Source organism: Dendrobates tinctorius, unplaced genomic scaffold, assembly GCF_039654945.1.
Source record: "Dendrobates tinctorius isolate UK_male_01 unplaced genomic scaffold, ASM3965494v1 ptg000033l, whole genome shotgun sequence".
Lineage (NCBI taxonomy): Eukaryota > Metazoa > Chordata > Amphibia > Anura > Dendrobatidae > Dendrobates > Dendrobates tinctorius.
In genome coordinates, this window is record NW_027361701.1 from 11,957,485 (window position 1) to 11,980,163 (window position 22,679).

The window sequence follows — 22,679 nt, forward strand, 5'->3', positions numbered from 1 at the left end:
AAATGTGTGTTCATTGAAACCGCTGGTTTTTGATAGTTTGGGCCCTATTGAATAATGAATGTTTTGAATTTTCTCCAAAAGTAAAGTAGTTGCAAACTCATCCTTTTAGAAACTTGTTTGGGCTGTTGAGAGGAGTAAAAAACCATCAAAAATTTCAATCCTGCATGATTCTACCAAGAAATGTGATTCTTCATTCAAAACCTGATTTTTGCTATTGGGCTCTATTGAATAATGAATGTTTTGAATTTTCTCCAAAAGTAAAGTAGTTGCAAACTCATGCTTTTAGAGACTTGTTTGGGCTCATGAGAGGAGTAGAAAAACATCAAAAATTTCAGTCCTGCATGATTCTACCAAGAAATGTGTGTTCATTGAAACCGCTGGTTTTTGATAGTTTGGGCCCTATTGAATAATGAATGTTTTGAATTTTCTCCAAAAGTAAACTAGTTGCAAACTCATCCTTTTAGAAACTTGTTTGGGCTGTTGAGAGGAGTAAAAAACCATCAAAAATTTCAATCCTGCATGATTCTACCAAGAAATGTGATTCTTCATTCAAAACGCTGGTTTTTGCTATTGGGCTCTTTTGAGTATTGAATGTTTTGAATTTTCTCCAAAAGTAAAGTAGTTGCAAACTCATGCTTTTAGAGACTTGTTTGGGCTCATGAGAGGAGTAGAAAAACATAAAAAATTTCAGTCCTGCATGATTCTACCAAGAAATGTGTGTTCATTCAAACCGCTGGTTTTTGATAGTTTGGGCCCTATTGCATAATGAATGTTTTGAATTTTCTCCAAAAGTAAAGTAGTTGCAAACTCATCCTTTTAGAAACTTGTTTGGGCTGTTGAGAGGAGTAAAAAACCATCAAAAATTTCAATCCTGCATGATTCTACCGAGAAATGTGATTCCTCATTCAAAACGCTGGTTTTTGCTATTGGGCTCTTTTGAGTAATGAATGTTTTGAATTTTCTCCAAAAGTAAAGTAGTTGCAAACTCATGCTTTTAGAGACTTGTTTGGGCTCATGAGAGGAGTAGAAAAACATCAAAAATTTCAGTCCTGCATGATTCTACCAAGAAATGTGTGTTCATTCAAACCGCTGGTTTTTGATAGTTTGGGCCCTATTGAATAATGAATGTTTTGAATTTTCTCCAAAAGTAAAGTAGTTGCAAACTCATCCTTTTAGAAACTTGTTTGGGCTGTTGAGAGGAGTAAAAAACCATCAAAAATTTCAATCCTGCATGATTTTACCAAGAAATGTGATTCTTCATTCAAAACCTGATTTTTGCTATTGGGCTCTATTGAATAATGAATGTTTTGAATTTTCTCCAAAAGTAAAGTAGTTGCAAACTCATGCTTTTAGAGACTTGTTTGGGCTCATGAGAGGAGTAGAAAAACATCAAAAATTTCAGTCCTGCATGATTCTACCAAGAAATGTGTGTTCATTGAAACCGCTGGTTTTTGATAGTTTGGGCCCTATTGAATAATGAATGTTTTGAATTTTCTCCAAAAGTAAAGTAGTTACAAACTCATCCTTTTAGAAACTTGTTTGGGCTGTTGAGAGGAGTAAAAAACCATCAAAAATTTCAATCCTGCATGATTCTACCAAGAAATGTGATTCTTCATTCAAAACCTGATTTTTGCTATTGGGCTCTATTGAATAATGAATGTTTTGAATTTTCTCCAAAAGTAAAGTAGTTGCAAACTCATCCTTTTAGAAACTTGTTTGGGCTGTTGAGAGGAGTAAAAAACCATCAAAAATTTCAATCCTGCATGATTCTACCGAGAAATGTGATTCCTCATTCAAAACGCTGGTTTTTGCTATTGGGCTCTTTTGAGTAATGAATGTTTTGAATTTTCTCCAAAAGTAAAGTAGTTGCAAACTCATGCTTTTAGAGACTTGTTTGGGCTCATGAGAGGAGTAGAAAAACATCAAAAATTTCAGTCCTGCATGATTCTACCAAGAAATGTGTGTTCATTCAAACCGCTGGTTTTTGATAGTTTGGGCCCTATTGAATAATGAATGTTTTGAATTTTCTCCAAAAGTAAAGTAGTTGCAAACTCATCCTTTTAGAAACTTGTTTGGGCTGTTGAGAGGAGTAAAAAACCATCAAAAATTTCAATCCTGCATGATTTTACCAAGAAATGTGATTCTTCATTCAAAACCTGATTTTTGCTATTGGGCTCTATTGAATAATGAATGTTTTGAATTTTCTCCAAAAGTAAAGTAGTTGCAAACTCATGCTTTTAGAGACTTGTTTGGGCTCATGAGAGGAGTAGAAAAACATCAAAAATTTCAGTCCTGCATGATTCTACCAAGAAATGTGTGTTCATTGAAACCGCTGGTTTTTGATAGTTTGGGCCCTATTGAATAATGAATGTTTTGAATTTTCTCCAAAAGTAAAGTAGTTACAAACTCATCCTTTTAGAAACTTGTTTGGGCTGTTGAGAGGAGTAAAAAACCATCAAAAATTTCAATCCTGCATGATTCTACCAAGAAATGTGATTCTTCATTCAAAACCTGATTTTTGCTATTGGGCTCTATTGAATAATGAATGTTTTGAATTTTCTCCAAAAGTAAAGTAGTTGCAAACTCATGCTTTTAGAGACTTGTTTGGGCTCATGAGAGGAGTAGAAAAACATCAAAAATTTCAGTCCTGCACGATTCTACCAAGAAATGTGTGTTCATTCAAACCGCTGGTTTTTGATATTTTGGGCCCTATTGAATAATGAATGTTTTGAATTTTCTCCAAAAGTAAAGTAGTTGCAAACTCATCCTTTTAGAAACTTGTTTGGGCTGTTGAGAGGAGTAAAAAACCATCAAAAATTTCAATCCTGCATGATTCTACCAAGAAATGTGATTCTTCATTCAAAACCTGATTTTTGCTATTGGGCTCTATTGAATAATGAATGTTTTGAATTTTCTCCAAAAGTAAAGTAGTTGCAAACTCATGCTTTTAGAGACTTGTTTGGGCTCATGAGAGGAGTAGAAAAACATCAAAAATTTCAGTCCTGCATGATTCTACCAAGAAATGTGTGTTCATTCAAACCGCTGGTTTTTGATAGTTTGGGCCCTATTGAATAATGAATGTTTTGAATTTTCTCCAAAAGTAAAGTAGTTGCAAACTCATCCTTTTAGAAACTTGTTTGGGCTGTTGAGAGGAGTAAAAAACCATCAAAAATTTCAATCCTGCATGATTTTACCAAGAAATGTGATTCTTCATTCAAAACCTGATTTTTGCTATTGGGCTCTATTGAATAATGAATGTTTTGAATTTTCTCCAAAAGTAAAGTAGTTGCAAACTCATGCTTTTAGAGACTTGTTTGGGCTCATGAGAGGAGTAGAAAAACATCAAAAATTTCAGTCCTGCATGATTCTACCAAGAAATGTGTGTTCATTGAAACCGCTGGTTTTTGATAGTTTGGGCCCTATTGAATAATGAATGTTTTGAATTTTCTCCAAAAGTAAAGTAGTTGCAAACTCATCCTTTTAGAAACTTGTTTGGGCTGTTGAGAGGAGTAAAAAACCATCAAAAATTTCAATCCTGCATGATTCTACCAAGAAATGTGATTCTTCATTCAAAACCTGATTTTTGCTATTGGGCTCTATTGAATAATGAATGTTTTGAATTTTCTCCAAAAGTAAAGTAGTTGCAAACTCATGCTTTTAGAGACTTGTTTGGGCTCATGAGAGGAGTAGAAAAACATCAAAAATTTCAGTCCTGCATGATTCTACCAAGAAATGTGTGTTCATTGAAACCGCTGGTTTTTGATAGTTTGGGCCCTATTGAATAATGAATGTTTTGAATTTTCTCCAAAAGTAAAGTAGTTGCAAACTCATCCTTTTAGAAACTTGTTTGGGCTGTTGAGAGGAGTAAAAAACCATCAAAAATTTCAATCCTGCATGATTCTACCAAGAAATGTGATTCTTCATTCAAAACGCTGGTTTTTGCTATTGGGCTCTTTTGAGTAATGAATGTTTTGAATTTTCTCCAAAAGTAAAGTAGTTGCAAACTCATGCTTTTAGAGACTTGTTTGGGCTCATGAGAGGAGTAGAAAAACATCAAAAATTTCAGTCCTGCATGATTGTACCAAGAAATGTGTGTTCATTCAAACCTCTGGTTTTTGTTAGTTTGGGCCCTATTGAATAATGAATGTTTTGAATTTTCTCCAAAAGTAAAGTAGTTGCAAACTCATCCTTTTAGAAACTTGTTTGGGCTGTTGAAAGGAGTAAAAAACCATCAAAAATTTCAATCCTGCATGATTTTACCAAGAAATGTGATTCTTCACTCAAAACCTGATTTTTGCTATTGGGCTCTATTGAATAATGAATGTTTTGAATTTTCTCCAAAAGTAAAGTAGTTGCAAACTCATGCTTTTAGAGACTTGTTTGGGCTCATGAGAGGAGTAGAAAAACATCAAAAATTTCAGTCCTGCATGATTCTACCAAGAAATGTGTGTTCATTGAAACCGCTGGTTTTTGATAGTTTGGGCCCTATTGAATAATGAATGTTTTGAATTTTCTCCAAAAGTAAAGTAGTTGCAAACTCATCCTTTTAGAAACTTGTTTGGGCTGTTGGGAGGAGTAAAAAACCATCAAAAATTTCAATCCTGCATGATTCTACCAAGAAATGTGATTCTTCATTCAAAACGCTGGTTTTTGCTATTGGGCTCTTTTGAGTAATGAATGTTTTGAATTTTCTCCAAAAGTAAAGTAGTTGCAAACTCATGCTTTTAGAAACTTGTTTGGGCTCATGAGAGGAGTAGAAAAACATCAAAAATTTCAGTCCTGCACGATTCTACCAATAAATGTGTGTTCATTCAAACCGCTGGTTTTTGATATTTTGGGCCCTATTGAATAATGAATGTTTTGAATTTTCTCCAAAAGTAAAGTAGTTGCAAACTCATCCTTTTAGAAACTTGTTTGGGCTGTTGAGAGGAGTAAAAAACCATCAAAAATTTCAATCCTGCATGATTCTACCAAGAAATGTGATTCTTCATTCAAAACCTGATTTTTGCTATTGGGCTCTATTGAATAATGAATGTTTTGAATTTTCTCCAAAAGTAAAGTAGTTGCAAACTCATGCTTTTAGAGACTTGTTTGGGCTCATGAGAGGAGTAGAAAACATCAAAAATTTCAGTCCTGCATGATTCTACCAAGAAATGTGTGTTCATTCAAACCGCTGGTTTTTGATAGTTTGGGCCCTATTGAATAATGAATGTTTTGAATTTTCTCCAAAAGTAAAGTAGTTGCAAACTCATCCTTTTAGAAACTTGTTTGGGCTGTTGAGAGGAGTAAAAAACCATCAAAAATTTCAATCCTGCATGATTTTACCAAGAAATGTGATTCTTCATTCAAAACCTGATTTTTGCTATTGGGCTCTATTGAATAGTGAATGTTTTGAATTTTCTCCAAAAGTAAAGTAGTTGCAAACTCATGCTTTTAGAGACTTGTTTGGGCTCATGAGAGGAGTAGAGAAACATCAAAAATTTCAGTCCTGCATGATTCTACCAAGAAATGTGTGTTCATTGAAACCGCTGGTTTTTGATAGTTTGGGCCCTATTGAATAATGAATGTTTTGAATTTTCTCCAAAAGTAAAGTAGTTGCAAACTCATCCTTTTAGAAACTTGTTTGGGCTGTTGAGAGGAGTAAAAAACCATCAAAAATTTCAAAGCTGCATGATTTTACCAAGAAATGTGATTCTTCATTCAAAACCTGATTTTTGCTATTGGGCTCTATTGAATAATGAATGTTTTGAATTTTCTCCAAAAGTAAAGTAGTTGCAAACTCATGCTTTTAGAGACTTGTTTGGGCTCATGAGAGGAGTAGAAAAACATCAAAAATTTCAGTCCTGCATGATTCTACCAACAAATGTGTGTTCATTGAAACCGCTGGTTTTTGATAGTTTGGGCCCTATTGAATAATGAATGTTTTGAATTTTCTCCAAAAGTAAAGTAGTTGCAAACTCATCCTTTTAGAAACTTGTTTGGGCTGTTGAGAGGAGTAAAAAACCATCAAAAATTTCAATCCTGCATGATTCTACCAAGAAATGTGATTCTTCATTCAAAACCTGATTTTTGCTATTGGGCTCTATTGAATAATGAATGTTTTGAATTTTCTCCAAAAGTAAAGTAGTTGCAAACTCATGCTTTTAGAGACTTGTTTGGGCTCATGAGAGGAGTAGAAAAACATCAAAAATTTCAGTCCTGCATGATTCTACCAAGAAATGTGTGTTCATTGAAACCGCTGGTTTTTGATAGTTTGGGCCCTATTGAATAATGAATGTTTTGAATTTTCTCCAAAAGTAAACTAGTTGCAAACTCATCCTTTTAGAAACTTGTTTGGGCTGTTGAGAGGAGTAAAAAACCATCAAAAATTTCAATCCTGCATGATTCTACCAAGAAATGTGATTCTTCATTCAAAACGCTGGTTTTTGCTATTGGGCTCTTTTGAGTATTGAATGTTTTGAATTTTCTCCATTTTCAATAAACTTTATTAAGTTTTTCTACTTAACAGTTATATTGTTCATCATCATATTTCAATGTGGTTTACAAAATAACAGTAGTATAATAACATGACTTTCAAGTAGCAGATACATTCATAAGTGTCAAGGGAAGAAAGGGGTAGGGGTTTCGGAATGGGTTTAAAGTTGCTTTAATGAAACACACAAAGGAAAAAAAACAAAAGGAGGGGTAAGGAAGGAACAAAGGGAAACATAACAGTAAGTTACGTGTAGAAATAAGATGCTATAAAGTCGTCTAATTATAAATCTAAAAGGGTCATGTCTCCTCAATATGAATGGGCATGAACATACCCCATAAGGAAGAGACAGGACAGACTAACAGTTATCTATTGAGTATTGAATTGGGGGTTATAAGCCCCTAAAGTATTTTGGACAGGCATACATACATTAATATGCCCCCAAAAAAAAGTAAATAACGCTTTAAGTCTGCTTTCAAATGCCTCTAGCTATAGTAAGCCTCTGCACCTGTCACATGACACTTATAAAAGGTATTAATAACACTTAATAAACCTAAACCTGTCATATGACACCTGTAATCAAAATATTAATAACACTTAAATATTTAAACGTAATTGTAAGTAAACCCGTCGTTATTGGTCCGAGTAATCAATACCCAAGGACCATATGGGGGGAAAGTTCAGCTTTTTTCTCAAATCAGCTCATGGAACATAAACCACAGATCATAATTTTAATCTGACATATATGTAAAAAGCTTTTGAGAGGTCCAAGTGAGTCCAAAGTTTCCCGATAATAAAATCCAAGTAAGATCCAAAGTTCAAGTATGGTGTAAGCGGAGGTCTTGTACAGATGGGTGTAAAGTTTTGGGAAGACAATTGTTAGAAATAAGTCGAGCATTTCTAAGGAAGTCCATACCATCCCGCGGAGACAGAATATGAATTATGTTTGAAGCATATCTCACGATTAATGTAGAAGTTTGGGACCAATTATAATCAATATTAGCCCGACGAAGCACAGTTGTTATTTGTAAAAATGACCTGCGTTTTTGTATGGTGTTCTTACACAAATCCTTAAAGAAAACTAAGTTTTGATAGGGAGATGAAAGAAAGCTAGAATTTTTTGATAAACCAAGGAGGGTGTTTCTGACCCAGTTAGGATAAAATGTGACAATGACATCTCTAGTTAAGTCAGACAGTAGGGAGGAAGGTCTACGAATCCTAAATATCCTCTCAATTAGATTTTTTCCTTTAGTTTCCGGAAATAAATAAGAAATCATTGAGGAAACGTATTCCCTCAATCGAGTTGGTTGAACTGACTCGGGAATACCCCTGATTTTTACATTATTTTTCCTCTTCAAATCCTCAAAATTGGACAAAGAACATCTGAATGAGGCAATCTCCTTCTGTAAATCCCTCAAAGAATCCGAGAGCTCATGAAATTTTGATGCTTCAATAGAGGAGAATTCAAATTGTTTAAACGTAGGTTTTACTGTAGAGAGAGAAATGTCAAGTGTGGTGTTAGGTTTTATTACATTCTCGCTGACTATAATTGAAAAAATATTTTTCATAAGTTGCTTAATCGAGTTTCCTAATAGTTTAATTTTGTCTATTCCCGGGTCTCCCACATTGCCAATCCCCAGATCATTCAACGAAGTCAAAAAAGTTTTGCATGATTTAACTAGTAAATCCTCAACGGGGCAGCTCCCAGGAACCCATATATTATATAGCGAGGATGGATCAATAAATACCTCCTTAACATCAGTCTGCGTCTTCTCTTGAGCTATATTAGTTTTATCATCCTGAGAAGAGTCACCACTTCCGGATTCTCCATAGCTGATAGAGTTCTCAGAAATAAAGGAACGCAACGAAGATGCCTCATCCGTATTGCTTATATCAGTTGAATCAATCAAATCGTTTTTTGAGTCTCCAAGAGAGGCTACCTCCTCCCCAAAGACCTCCGAATCTACATTTTCTGATTCCTCCCCACCGTCGGACGAAGTTTCTGACTTTTTATAATTTAAACCTGACTGGTCATTAGAAGAGGACTCCCCATTAGTGTATAAAGTGAGGAGGGTGCTTTCGAATCGAGCAATCAAAGCCCATATCTCTTCTTTCATAGACTGGAAAAGATCATCTCCCCCAAACTCTTCCTGTCTAGAGGAAACACAGACTGATTTTTCATGAAAGCCATTTTTTTGTAGCCCCTTGTCAACACCAGAATCTACTAATAATCGCTTGTCCCCAACACTTTTTTGAAATCCCATATTGAGATCTATCCCACGGGATGACCGGCCCCCCCCATAGTACGGTGATTTTATCTCCCCATCTAATAATTGTTTAGGTGTGTTTAATGGTGAAAATTCCGCTGCATCATGTCGCAAAACACTATTAAAATGTTTGATAGAAGGTGTTAATGATGTAACAGGTGTACATAATGATAAATCTGCGGTAGATTTAAGTAGCGGTAATGCAATCGTTTCGGCTCTGCTACATCTCTCCTGGAGCATTACTACAACGTCAGACTCTTTTCCCCCACTTTCCTCCTCCGCCGATAGTGCTGTGCGGACACCAGAATCCAACAAAGGCGCAGGAACCTCAGCACTGCTATATTCCAATGGCCGCGCTGTTGCAGCACCAGATGTAGTCATCTGACCAAAGTTCTCCCCTGAAGCCTGTGTGGCCCTGACTTCAGAAGCCCTCAGCGGCCCTATGCATGCCGCTGATCGGACTCCCGACTGTCCCTTAATATCCCCAGATCCACCACAGATGGGCGACCCCCCGGATCCGCTCACCGGAGAAGAAGGAAAGGAAGGAGATCCCCCGTCGCGGCTCCTCCACTGTCGCGCGGCCGCGGCTTTCACCGCGATCTCCCCGCTATGATCCTTCAAAGCGGGGATTTCTCCAGGTGCCGGGGACCTCACCGCTGATGTCACAGTAGATCTGCGTGGATCTCCCGCTGCAGAAGACCCATCGGGGGGTGGCACACCTGATCTCAGCAGCGGCGCCGCAACGTCTCCACCGCCGCTCCTCTGCAGCAACGCGGTTTCAGCCTTCACCGCGGTCTCCCCGCTTTGATTTTGTGAAGCAGGGACCGCTGCAGCTGTCAAAGACCACGCTGCCACAGTCCCCACACGTCCACTCGGTCTTCCAGGTGTAGAAGATCTGTCTGGAGATGTCCCAACTGGTTCCACCCGCGATGCCACAGAGACTCCACCGCCGCTTCTCTCCTGCCGCATCACAGCTCCAACAGTCAGCGCGGTCTGCCGATCTCCTCTCAAAACACTGTCAGCTAGTGTCGGGGCCTCTCTGCACCCAAGGGAGCTCACCATTAAAGTCTGATCTGCCCTCTGGGTCTCGCTGGCTCCTTGTTTTTTCTTCCCGCTGCGTTGATCAGTCACATGGCTGGGTTGTTTACATCCAGCGTGGAGGCTTGGGCCCGACAGACTCCCCAGGCTTCTTGGACCCGTTAAACGGTCTTTTCTCACTGGGACCCTTCTGTTTTTCTTGCTGCACCTCTTAGGCATCTTCTTATTAATCCGTGGCTGGATTATTCCACAAGTTAGCAATCTTTTTGTAAGCTTAGAGTAGGGGAAAGCAGGAGCTCCTAGAAAACACGTCTGCTCTGCTCCCCTGCAAGCCACGCCCCCTTTGAATTTTCTCCAAAAGTAAAGTAGTTGCAAACTCATGCTTTTAGAGACTTGTTTGGGCTCATGAGAGGAGTAGAAAAACATAAAAAATTTCAGTCCTGCATGATTCTACCAAGAAATGTGTGTTCATTCAAACCGCTGGTTTTTGATAGTTTGGGCCCTATTGAATAATGAATGTTTTGAATTTTCTCCAAAAGTAAAGTAGTTGCAAACTCATCCTTTTAGAAACTTGTTTGGGCTGTTGAGAGGAGTAAAAAACCATCAAAAATTTCAATCCTGCATGATTCTACCAAGAAATGTGATTCTTCATTCAAAACGCTGGTTTTTGCTATTGGGCTCTTTTGAGTAATGAATGTTTTGAATTTTCTCCAAAAGTAAAGTAGTTGCAAACTCATGCTTTTAGAGACTTGTTTGGGCTCATGAGAGGAGTAGAAAAACATCAAAAATTTCAGTCCTGCATGATTCTACCAAGAAATGTGTGTTCATTCAAACCGCTGGTTTTTGATAGTTTGGGCCCTATTGAATAATGAATGTTTTGAATTTTCTCCAAAAGTAAAGTAGTTGCAAACTCATCCTTTTAGAAACTTGTTTTGGCTGTTGAAAGGAGTAAAAAACCATCAAAAATTTCAATCCTGCATGATTTTACCAAGAAATGTGATTCTTCATTCAAAACCTGATTTTTGCTATTGGGCTCTATTGAATAATGAATGTTTTGAATTTTCTCCAAAAGTAAAGTAGTTGCAAACTCATGCTTTTAGAGACTTGTTTGGGCTCATGAGAGGAGTAGAAAAACATCAAAAATTTCAGTCCTGCATGATTCTACCAAGAAATGTGTGTTCATTGAAACCGCTGGTTTTTGATAGTTTGGGCCCTATTGAATAATGAATGTTTTGAATTTTCTCCAAAAGTAAAGTAGTTGCAAACTCATCCTTTTAGAAACTTGTTTGGGCTGTTGAGAGGAGTAAAAAACCATCAAAAATTTCAATCCTGCATGATTTTACCAAGAAATGTGATTCTTCATTCAAAACCTGATTTTTGCTATTGGGCTCTATTGAATAATGAATGTTTTGAATTTTCTCCAAAAGTAAAGTAGTTGCAAACTCATGCTTTTAGAGACTTGTTTGGGCTCATGAGAGGAGTAGAAAAACATCAAAAATTTCAGTCCTGCATGATTCTACCAAGAAATGTGTGTTCATTGAAACCGCTGGTTTTTGATAGTTTGGGCCCTATTGAATAATGAATGTTTTGAATTTTCTCCAAAAGTAAAGTAGTTGCAAACTCATCCTTTTAGAAACTTGTTTGGGCTGTTGAGAGGAGTAAAAAACCATCAAAAATTTCAATCCTGCATGATTCTACCAAGAAATGTGATTCTTCATTCAAAACCTGATTTTTGCTATTGGGCTCTATTGAATAATGAATGTTTTGAATTTTCTCCAAAAGTAAAGTAGTTGCAAACTCATGCTTTTAGAGACTTGTTTGGGCTCATGAGAGGAGTAGAAAAACATCAAAAATTTCAGTCCTGCATGATTCTACCAAGAAATGTGTGTTCATTGAAACCGCTGGTTTTTGATAGTTTGGGCCCTATTGCATAATGAATGTTTTGAATTTTCTCCAAAAGTAAAGTAGTTGCAAACTCATCCTTTTAGAAACTTGTTTGGGCTGTTGAGAGGAGTAAAAAACCATCAAAAATTTCAATCCTGCATGATTCTACCGAGAAATGTGATTCCTCATTCAAAACGCTGGTTTTTGCTATTGGGCTCTTTTGAGTAATGAATGTTTTGAATTTTCTCCAAAAGTAAAGTAGTTGCAAACTCATCCTTTTAGAAACTTGTTTGGGCTGTTGAGAGGAGTAAAAAACCATCAAAAATTTCAATCCTGCATGATTCTACCGAGAAATGTGATTCCTCATTCAAAACGCTGGTTTTTGCTATTGGGCTCTTTTGAGTAATGAATGTTTTGAATTTTCTCCAAAAGTAAAGTAGTTGCAAACTCATGCTTTTAGAGACTTGTTTGGGCTCATGAGAGGAGTAGAAAAACATCAAAAATTTCAGTCCTGCATGATTCTACCAAGAAATGTGTGTTCATTCAAACCGCTGGTTTTTGATAGTTTGGGCCCTATTGAATAATGAATGTTTTGAATTTTCTCCAAAAGTAAAGTAGTTGCAAACTCATCCTTTTAGAAACTTGTTTGGGCTGTTGAGAGGAGTAAAAAACCATCAAAAATTTCAATCCTGCATGATTTTACCAAGAAATGTGATTCTTCATTCAAAACCTGATTTTTGCTATTGGGCTCTATTGAATAATGAATGTTTTGAATTTTCTCCAAAAGTAAAGTAGTTGCAAACTCATGCTTTTAGAGACTTGTTTGGGCTCATGAGAGGAGTAGAAAAACATCAAAAATTTCAGTCCTGCATGATTCTACCAAGAAATGTGTGTTCATTGAAACCGCTGGTTTTTGATAGTTTGGGCCCTATTGAATAATGAATGTTTTGAATTTTCTCCAAAAGTAAAGTAGTTACAAACTCATCCTTTTAGAAACTTGTTTGGGCTGTTGAGAGGAGTAAAAAACCATCAAAAATTTCAATCCTGCATGATTCTACCAAGAAATGTGATTCTTCATTCAAAACCTGATTTTTGCTATTGGGCTCTATTGAATAATGAATGTTTTGAATTTTCTCCAAAAGTAAAGTAGTTGCAAACTCATGCTTTTAGAGACTTGTTTGGGCTCATGAGAGGAGTAGAAAAACATCAAAAATTTCAGTCCTGCACGATTCTACCAAGAAATGTGTGTTCATTCAAACCGCTGGTTTTTGATATTTTGGGCCCTATTGAATAATGAATGTTTTGAATTTTCTCCAAAAGTAAAGTAGTTGCAAACTCATCCTTTTAGAAACTTGTTTGGGCTGTTGAGAGGAGTAAAAAACCATCAAAAATTTCAATCCTGCATGATTCTACCAAGAAATGTGATTCTTCATTCAAAACCTGATTTTTGCTATTGGGCTCTATTGAATAATGAATGTTTTGAATTTTCTCCAAAAGTAAAGTAGTTGCAAACTCATGCTTTTAGAGACTTGTTTGGGCTCATGAGAGGAGTAGAAAAACATCAAAAATTTCAGTCCTGCATGATTCTACCAAGAAATGTGTGTTCATTGAAACCGCTGGTTTTTGATAGTTTGGGCCCTATTGAATAATGAATGTTTTGAATTTTCTCCAAAAGTAAAGTAGTTGCAAACTCATCCTTTTAGAAACTTGTTTGGGCTGTTGAGAGGAGTAAAAAACCATCAAAAATTTCAATCCTGCATGATTTTACCAAGAAATGTGATTCTTCATTCAAAACCTGATTTTTGCTATTGGGCTCTATTGAATAATGAATGTTTTGAATTTTCTCCAAAAGTAAAGTAGTTGCAAACTCATGCTTTTAGAGACTTGTTTGGGCTCATGAGAGGAGTAGAAAAACATCAAAAATTTCAGTCCTGCATGATTCTACCAAGAAATGTGTGTTCATTGAAACCGCTGGTTTTTGATAGTTTGGGCCCTATTGAATAATGAATGTTTTGAATTTTCTCCAAAAGTAAAGTAGTTGCAAACTCATCCTTTTAGAAACTTGTTTGGGCTGTTGAGAGGAGTAAAAAACCATCAAAAATTTCAATCCTGCATGATTCTACCAAGAAATGTGATTCTTCATTCAAAACCTGATTTTTGCTATTGGGCTCTATTGAATAATGAATGTTTTGAATTTTCTCCAAAAGTAAAGTAGTTGCAAACTCATGCTTTTAGAGACTTGTTTGGGCTCATGAGAGGAGTAGAAAAACATCAAAAATTTCAGTCCTGCATGATTCTACCAAGAAATGTGTGTTCATTGAAACCGCTGGTTTTTGATAGTTTGGGCCCTATTGAATAATGAATGTTTTGAATTTTCTCCAAAAGTAAAGTAGTTGCAAACTCATCCTTTTAGAAACTTGTTTGGGCTGTTGAGAGGAGTAAAAAACCATCAAAAATTTCAATCCTGCATGATTCTACCAAGAAATGTGATTCTTCATTCAAAACGCTGGTTTTTGCTATTGGGCTCTTTTGAGTAATGAATGTTTTGAATTTTCTCCAAAAGTAAAGTAGTTGCAAACTCATGCTTTTAGAGACTTGTTTGGGCTCATGAGAGGAGTAGAAAAACATCAAAAATTTCAGTCCTGCATGATTGTACCAAGAAATGTGTGTTCATTCAAACCTCTGGTTTTTGTTAGTTTGGGCCCTATTGAATAATGAATGTTTTGAATTTTCTCCAAAAGTAAAGTAGTTGCAAACTCATCCTTTTAGAAACTTGTTTGGGCTGTTGAAAGGAGTAAAAAACCATCAAAAATTTCAATCCTGCATGATTTTACCAAGAAATGTAATTCTTCACTCAAAACCTGATTTTTGCTATTGGGCTCTATTGAATAATGAATGTTTTGAATTTTCTCCAAAAGTAAAGTAGTTGCAAACTCATGCTTTTAGAGACTTGTTTGGGCTCATGAGAGGAGTAGAAAAACATCAAAAATTTCAGTCCTGCATGATTCTACCAAGAAATGTGTGTTCATTGAAACCGCTGGTTTTTGATAGTTTGGGCCCTATTGAATAATGAATGTTTTGAATTTTCTCCAAAAGTAAAGTAGTTGCAAACTCATCCTTTTAGAAACTTGTTTGGGCTGTTGGGAGGAGTAAAAAACCATCAAAAATTTCAATCCTGCATGATTCTACCAAGAAATGTGATTCTTCATTCAAAACGCTGGTTTTTGCTATTGGGCTCTTTTGAGTAATGAATGTTTTGAATTTTCTCCAAAAGTAAAGTAGTTGCAAACTCATGCTTTTAGAGACTTGTTTGGGCTCATGAGTGGAGTAGAAAAACATCAAAAATTTCAGTCCTGCACGATTCTACCAAGAAATGTGTGTTCATTCAAACCGCTGGTTTTTGATATTTTGGGCCCTATTGAATAATGAATGTTTTGAATTTTCTCCAAAAGTAAAGTAGTTGCAAACTCATCCTTTTAGAAACTTGTTTGGGCTGTTGAGAGGAGTAAAAAACCATCAAAAATTTCAATCCTGCATGATTCTACCAAGAAATGTGATTCTTCATTCAAAACCTGATTTTTGCTATTGGGCTCTATTGAATAATGAATGTTTTGAATTTTCTCCAAAAGTAAAGTAGTTGCAAATTCATGCTTTTAGAGACTTGTTTGGGCTCATGAGAGGAGTAGAAAAACATCAAAAATTTCAGTCCTGCATGATTCTACCAAGAAATGTGTGTTCATTGAAACCGCTGGTTTTTGATAGTTTGGGCCCTATTGAATAATGAATGTTTTGAATTTTCTCCAAAAGTAAAGTAGTTGCAAACTCATCCTTTTAGAAACTTGTTTGGGCTGTTGAGAGGAGTAAAAAACCATCAAAAATTTCAATCCTGCATGATTCTACCAAGAAATGTGATTCTTCATTCAAAACCTGATTTTTGCTATTGGGCTTTATTGAATAATGAATGTTTTGAATTTTCTCCAAAAGTAAAGTAGTTGCAAACTCATGCTTTTAGAGACTTGTTTGGGCTCATGAGAGGAGTAGAAAAACATCAAAAATTTCAGTCCTGCATGATTCTACCAAGAACTGTGTGTTCATTGAAACCGCTGGTTTTTGATAGTTTGGGCCCTATTGAATAATGAATGTTTTGAATTTTCTCCAAAAGTAAAGTAGTTGCAAACTCATCCTTTTAGAAACTTGTTTGGGCTGTTGAGAGGAGTAAAAAACCATCAAAAATTTCAATCCTGCATGATTCTACCAAGAAATGTGATTCTTCATTCAAAACGCTGGTTTTTGCTATTGGGCTCTTTTGAGTAATGAATGTTTTGAATTTTCTCCAAAAGTAAAGTAGTTGCAAACTCATGCTTTTAGAGACTTGTTTGGGCTCATGAGAGGAGTAGAAAAACATCAAAAATTTCAGTCCTGCATGATTCTACCAAGAAATGTGTGTTCATTCAAACCGCTGGTTTTTGATAGTTTGGGCCCTATTGAATAATGAATGTTTTGAATTTTCTCCAAAAGTAAAGTAGTTGCAAACTCATCCTTTTAGAAACTTGTTTGGGCTGTTGAGAGGAGTAAAAAACCATCAAAAATTTCAATCCTGCATGATTTTACCAAGAAATGTGATTCTTCATTCAAAACCTGATTTTTGCTATTGGGCTCTATTGAATAATGAATGTTTTGAATTTTCTCCAAAAGTAAAGTAGTTGCAAACTCATGCTTTTAGAGACTTGTTTGGGCTCATGAGAGGAGTAGAAAAACATCAAAAATTTCAGTCCTGCATGATTCTACCAAGAAATGTGTGTTCATTCAAACCGCTGGTTTTTGATATTTTGGGCCCTATTGAATAATGAATGTTTTGAATTTTCTCCAAAAGTAAAGTAGTTGCAAACTCATCCTTTTAGAAACTTGTTTGGGCTGTTGAGAGGAGTAAAAAACCATCAAAAATTTCAATCCTGCATGATTCTACCAAGAAATGTGATTCTTCATTCAAAACCTGATTTTTGCTATTGGGCTCTATTGAATAATGAATGTTTTGAATTTTCTCCAAAAGTAAAGTAGTTGCAAACTCATGCTTTTAGAGACTTGTTTGGGCTCATGAGAGGAGTAGAAAACATCAAAAATTTCAGTCCTGCATGATTCTACCAAGAAATGTGTGTTCATTCAAACCGCTGGTTTTTGATAGTTTGGGCCCTATTGAATAATGAATGTTTTGAATTTTCTCCAAAAGTAAAGTAGTTGCAAACTCATCCTTTTAGAAACTTGTTTGGGCTGTTGAGAGGAGTAAAAAACCATCAAAAATTTCAATCCTGCATGATTTTACCAAGAAATGTGATTCTTCATTCAAAACCTGATTTTTGCTATTGGGCTCTATTGAATAGTGAATGTTTTGAATTTTCTCCAAAAGTAAAGTAGTTGCAAACTCATGCTTTTAGAGACTTGTTTGGGCTCATGAGAGGAGTAGAGAAACATCAAAAATTTCAGTCCTGCATGATTCTACCAAGAAATGTGTGTTCATTGAAACCGCTGGTTTTTGATAGTTTGGGCCCTATTGAATAATGAATGTTTTGAATTTTCTCCAAAAGTAAAGTAGTTGCAAACTCATCCTTTTAGAAACTTGTTTGGGCTGTTGAGAGGAGTAAAAAACCATCAAAAATTTCAAAGCTGCATGATTTTACCAAGAAATGTGATTCTTCATTCAAAACCTGATTTTTGCTATTGGGCTCTATTGAATAATGAATGTTTTGAATTTTCTCCAAAAGTAAAGTAGTTGCAAACTCATGCTTTTAGAGACTTGTTTGGGCTCATGAGAGGAGTAGAAAAACATCAAAAATTTCAGTCCTGCATGATTCTACCAAGAAATGTGTGTTCATTGAAACCGCTGGTTTTTGATAGTTTGGGCCCTATTGAATAATGAATGTTTTGAATTTTCTCCAAAAGTAAAGTAGTTGCAAACTCATCCTTTTAGAAACTTGTTTGGGCTGTTGAGAGGAGTAAAAAACCATCAAAAATTTCAATCCTGCATGATTCTACCAAGAAATGTGATTCTTCATTCAAAACGCTGGTTTTTGCTATTGGGCTCTTTTGAGTAATGAATGTTTTGAATTTTCTCCAAAAGTAAAGTAGTTGCAAACTCATGCTTTTAGAGACTTGTTTGGGCTCATGAGAGGAGTAGAAAAACATCAAAAATTTCAGTCCTGCATGATTCTACCAAGAAATGTGTGTTCATTCAAACCGCTGGTTTTTGAAAGTTTGGGCCCTATTGAATAATGAATGTTTTGAATTTTCTCCAAAAGTAAAGTAGTTGCAAACTGATCCTTTTAGAAACTTGTTTGGGCTGTTGAGAGGAGTAAAAAACCATCAAAAATTTCAATCCTGCATGATTTTACCAAGAAATGTGATTCTTCATTCGAAACCTGATTTTTGCTATTGGGCTCTATTGAATAATGAATGTTTTGAATTTTCTCCAAAAGTAAAGTAGTTGCAAACTCATGCTTTTAGAGACTTGTTTGGGCTCATGAGAGGAGTAGAAAAACATCAAAAATTTCAGTCCTGCATGATTCTACCAAGAAATGTGTGTTCATTGAAACCGCTGGTTTTTGATAGTTTGGGCCCTATTGAATAATGAATGTTTTGAATTTTCTCCAAAAGTAAAGTAGTTGCAAACTCATCCTTTTAGAAACTTGTTTGGGCTGTTGAGAGGAGTAAAAAACCATCAAAAATTTCAATCCTGCATGATTCTACCAAGAAATGTGATTCTTCATTCAAAACGCTGGTTTTTGCTATTGGGCTCTTTTGAGTAATGAATGTTTTGAATTTTCTCCAAAAGTAAAGTAGTTGCAAACTCATGCTTTTAGAGACTTGTTTGGGCTCATGAGAGGAGTAGAAAAACATAAAAAATTTCAGTCCTGCATGATTCTACCAAGAAATGTGTGTTCATTCAAACCGCTGGTTTTTGATAGTTTGGGCCCTATTGAATAATGAATGTTTTGAATTTTCTACAAAAGTAAAGTAGTTGCAAACTCATCCTTTTAGAAACTTGTTTGGGCTGTTGAGAGGAGTAAAAAACCATCAAAAATTTCAATCCTGCATGATTTTACCAAGAAATGTGATTCTTCATTCAAAACCTGATTTTTGCTATTGGGCTCTATTGAATAATGAATGTTTTGAATTTTCTCCAAAAGTAAAGTAGTTGCAAACTCATGCTTTTAGAGACTTGTTTGGGCTCATGAGAGGAGTAGAAAAACATCAAAAATTTCAGTCCTGCATGATTCTACCAAGAAATGTGTGTTCATTGAAACCGCTGGTTTTTGATAGTTTGGGCCCTATTGAATAATGAATGTTTTGAATTTTCTCCAAAAGTAAAGTAGTTACAAACTCATCCTTTTAGAAACTTGTTTGGGCTGTTGAGAGGAGTAAAAAACCATCAAAAATTTCAATCCTGCATGATTCTACCAAGAAATGTGATTCTTCATTCAAAACCTGATTTTTGCTATTGGGCTCTATTGAATAATGAATGTTTTGAATTTTCTCCAAAAGTAAAGTAGTTACAAACTCATCCTTTTAGAAACTTGTTTGGGCTGTTGAGAGGAGTAAAAAACCATCAAAAATTTCAATCCTGCATGATTCTACCAAGAAATGTGATTCTTCATTCAAAACCTGATTTTTGCTATTGGGCTCTATTGAATAATGAATGTTTTGAATTTTCTCCAAAAGTAAAGTAGTTGCAAACTCATGCTTTTAGAGACTTGTTTGGGCTCATGAGAGGAGTAGAAAAACATCAAAAATTTCAGTCCTGCATGATTCTACCAAGAAATGTGTGTTCATTGAAACCGCTGGTTTTTGATAGTTTGGGCCCTATTGAATAATGAATGTTTTGAATTTTCTCCAAAAGTAAAGTAGTTGCAAACTCATCCTTTTAGAAACTTGTTTGGGCTGTTGAGAGGAGTAAAAAACCATCAAAAATTTCAATCCTGCATGATTCTACCAAGAAATGTGATTCTTCATTCAAAACGCTGGTTTTTGCTATTGGGCTCTTTTGAGTAATGAATGTTTTGAATTTTCTCCAAAAGTAAAGTAGTTGCAAACTCATGCTTTTAGAGACTTGTTTGGGCTCATGAGAGGAGTAGAAAAACATCAAAAATTTCAGTCCTGCATGATTGTACCAAGAAATGTGTGTTCATTCAAACCTCTGGTTTTTGTTAGTTTGGGCCCTATTGAATAATGAATGTTTTGAATTTTCTCCAAAAGTAAAGTAGTTGCAAACTCATCCTTTTAGAAACTTGTTTGGGCTGTTGAAAGGAGTAAAAAACCATCAAAAATTTCAATCCTGCATGATTTTACCAAGAAATGTGATTCTTCACTCAAAACCTGATTTTTGCTATTGGGCTCTATTGAATAATGAATGTTTTGAATTTTCTCCAAAAGTAAAGTAGTTGCAAACTCATGCTTTTAGAGACTTGTTTGGGCTCATGAGAGGAGTAGAAAAACATCAAAAATTTCAGTCCTGCATGATTCTACCAAGAAATGTGTGTTCATTGAAACCGCTGGTTTTTGATAGTTTGGGCCCTATTGAATAATGAATGTTTTGAATTTTCTCCAAAAGTAAAGTAGTTGCAAACTCATCCTTTTAGAAACTTGTTTGGGCTGTTGGGAGGAGTAAAAAACCATCAAAAATTTCAATCCTGCATGATTCTACCAAGAAATGTGATTCTTCATTCAAAACGCTGGTTTTTGCTATTGGGCTCTTTTGAGTAATGAATGTTTTGAATTTTCTCCAAAAGTAAAGTAGTTGCAAACTCATGCTTTTAGAGACTTGTTTGGGCTCATGAGTGGAGTAGAAAAACATCAAAAATTTCAGTCCTGCACGATTCTACCAAGAAATGTGTGTTCATTCAAACCGCTGGTTTTTGATATTTTGGGCCCTATTGAATAATGAATGTTTTGAATTTTCTCCAAAAGTAAAGTAGTTGCAAACTCATCCTTTTAGAAACTTGTTTGGGCTGTTGAGAGGAGTAAAAAACCATCAAAAATTTCAATCCTGCATGATTCTACCAAGAAATGTGATTCTTCATTCAAAACCTGATTTTTGCTATTGGGCTCTATTGAATAATGAATGTTTTGAATTTTCTCCAAAAGTAAAGTAGTTGCAAATTCATGCTTTTAGAGACTTGTTTGGGCTCATGAGAGGAGTAGAAAAACATCAAAAATTTCAGTCCTGCATGATTCTACCAAGAAATGTGTGTTCATTGAAACCGCTGGTTTTTGATAGTTTGGGCCCTATTGAATAATGAATGTTTTGAATTTTCTCCAAAAGTAAAGTAGTTGCAAACTCATCCTTTTAGAAACTTGTTTGGGCTGTTGAGAGGAGTAAAAAACCATCAAAAATTTCAATCCTGCATGATTCTACCAAGAAATGTGATTCTTCATTCAAAACCTGATTTTTGCTATTGGGCTTTATTGAATAATGAATGTTTTGAATTTTCTCCAAAAGTAAAGTAGTTGCAAACTCATGCTTTTAGAGACTTGTTTGGGCTCATGAGAGGAGTAGAAAAACATCAAAAATTTCAGTCCTGCATGATTCTACCAAGAACTGTGTGTTCATTGAAACCGCTGGTTTTTGATAGTTTGGGCCCTATTGAATAATGAATGTTTTGAATTTTCTCCAAAAGTAAAGTAGTTGCAAACTCATCCTTTTAGAAACTTGTTTGGGCTGTTGAGAGGAGTAAAAAACCATCAAAAATTTCAATCCTGCATGATTCTACCAAGAAATGTGATTCTTCATTCAAAACGCTGGTTTTTGCTATTGGGCTCTTTTGAGTAATGAATGTTTTGAATTTTCTCCAAAAGTAAAGTAGTTGCAAACTCATGCTTTTAGAGACTTGTTTGGGCTCATGAGAGGAGTAGAAAAACATCAAAAATTTCAGTCCTGCATGATTCTACCAAGAAATGTGTGTTCATTGAAACCGCTGGTTTTTGATAGTTTGGGCCCTATTGAATAATGAATGTTTTGAATTTTCTCCAAAAGTAAAGTAGTTGCAAACTCATCCTTTTAGAAACTTGTTTGGGCTGTTGAGAGGAGTAAAAAACCATCAAAAATTTCAATCCTGCATGATTTTACCAAGAAATGTGATTCTTCATTCAAAACCTGATTTTTGCTATTGGCTCTATTGAATAATGAATGTTTTGAATTTTCTCCAAAAGTAAAGTAGTTGCAAACTCATGCTTTTAGAGACTTGTTTGGGCTCATGAGAGGAGTAGAAAAACATCAAAAATTTCAGTCCTGCATGATTCTACCAAGAAATGTGTGTTCATTGAAACCGCTGGTTTTTGATAGTTTGGGCCCTATTGAATAATGAATGTTTTGAACTTTCTCCAAAAGTAAAGTAGTTACAAACTCATCCTTTTAGAAACTTGTTTGGGCTGTTGAGAGGAGTAAAAAACCATCAAAAATTTCAATCCTGCATGATTCTACCAAGAAATGTGATTCTTCATTCAAAACCTGATTTTTGCTATTGGGCTCTATTGAATAATGAATGTTTTGAATTTTCTCCAAAAGTAAAGTAGTTGCAAACTCATGCTTTTAGAAACTTGTTTGGGCTCATGAGAGGAGTAGAAAAACATCAAAAATTTCAGTCCTGCACGATTCTACCAATAAATGTGTGTTCATTCAAACCGCTGGTTTTTGATATTTTGGGCCCTATTGAATAATGAAAGTTTTGAATTTTCTCCAAAAGTAAAGTAGTTGCAAACTCATCCTTTTAGAAACTTGTTTGGGCTGTTGAAAGGAGTAAAAAACCATCAAAAATTTCAATCCTGCATGATTCTACCAAGAAATGTGATTCTTTATTCAAAACCTGATTTTTGCTATTGGGCTCTATTGAATAATGAATGTTTTGAATTTTCTCCAAAAGTAAAGTACTTGCAAACTCATGCTTTTAGAGACTTGTTTGGGCTCATGAGAGGAGTAGAAAAACATCAAAAATTTCAGTCCTGCATGATTCTACCAAGAAATGTGTGTT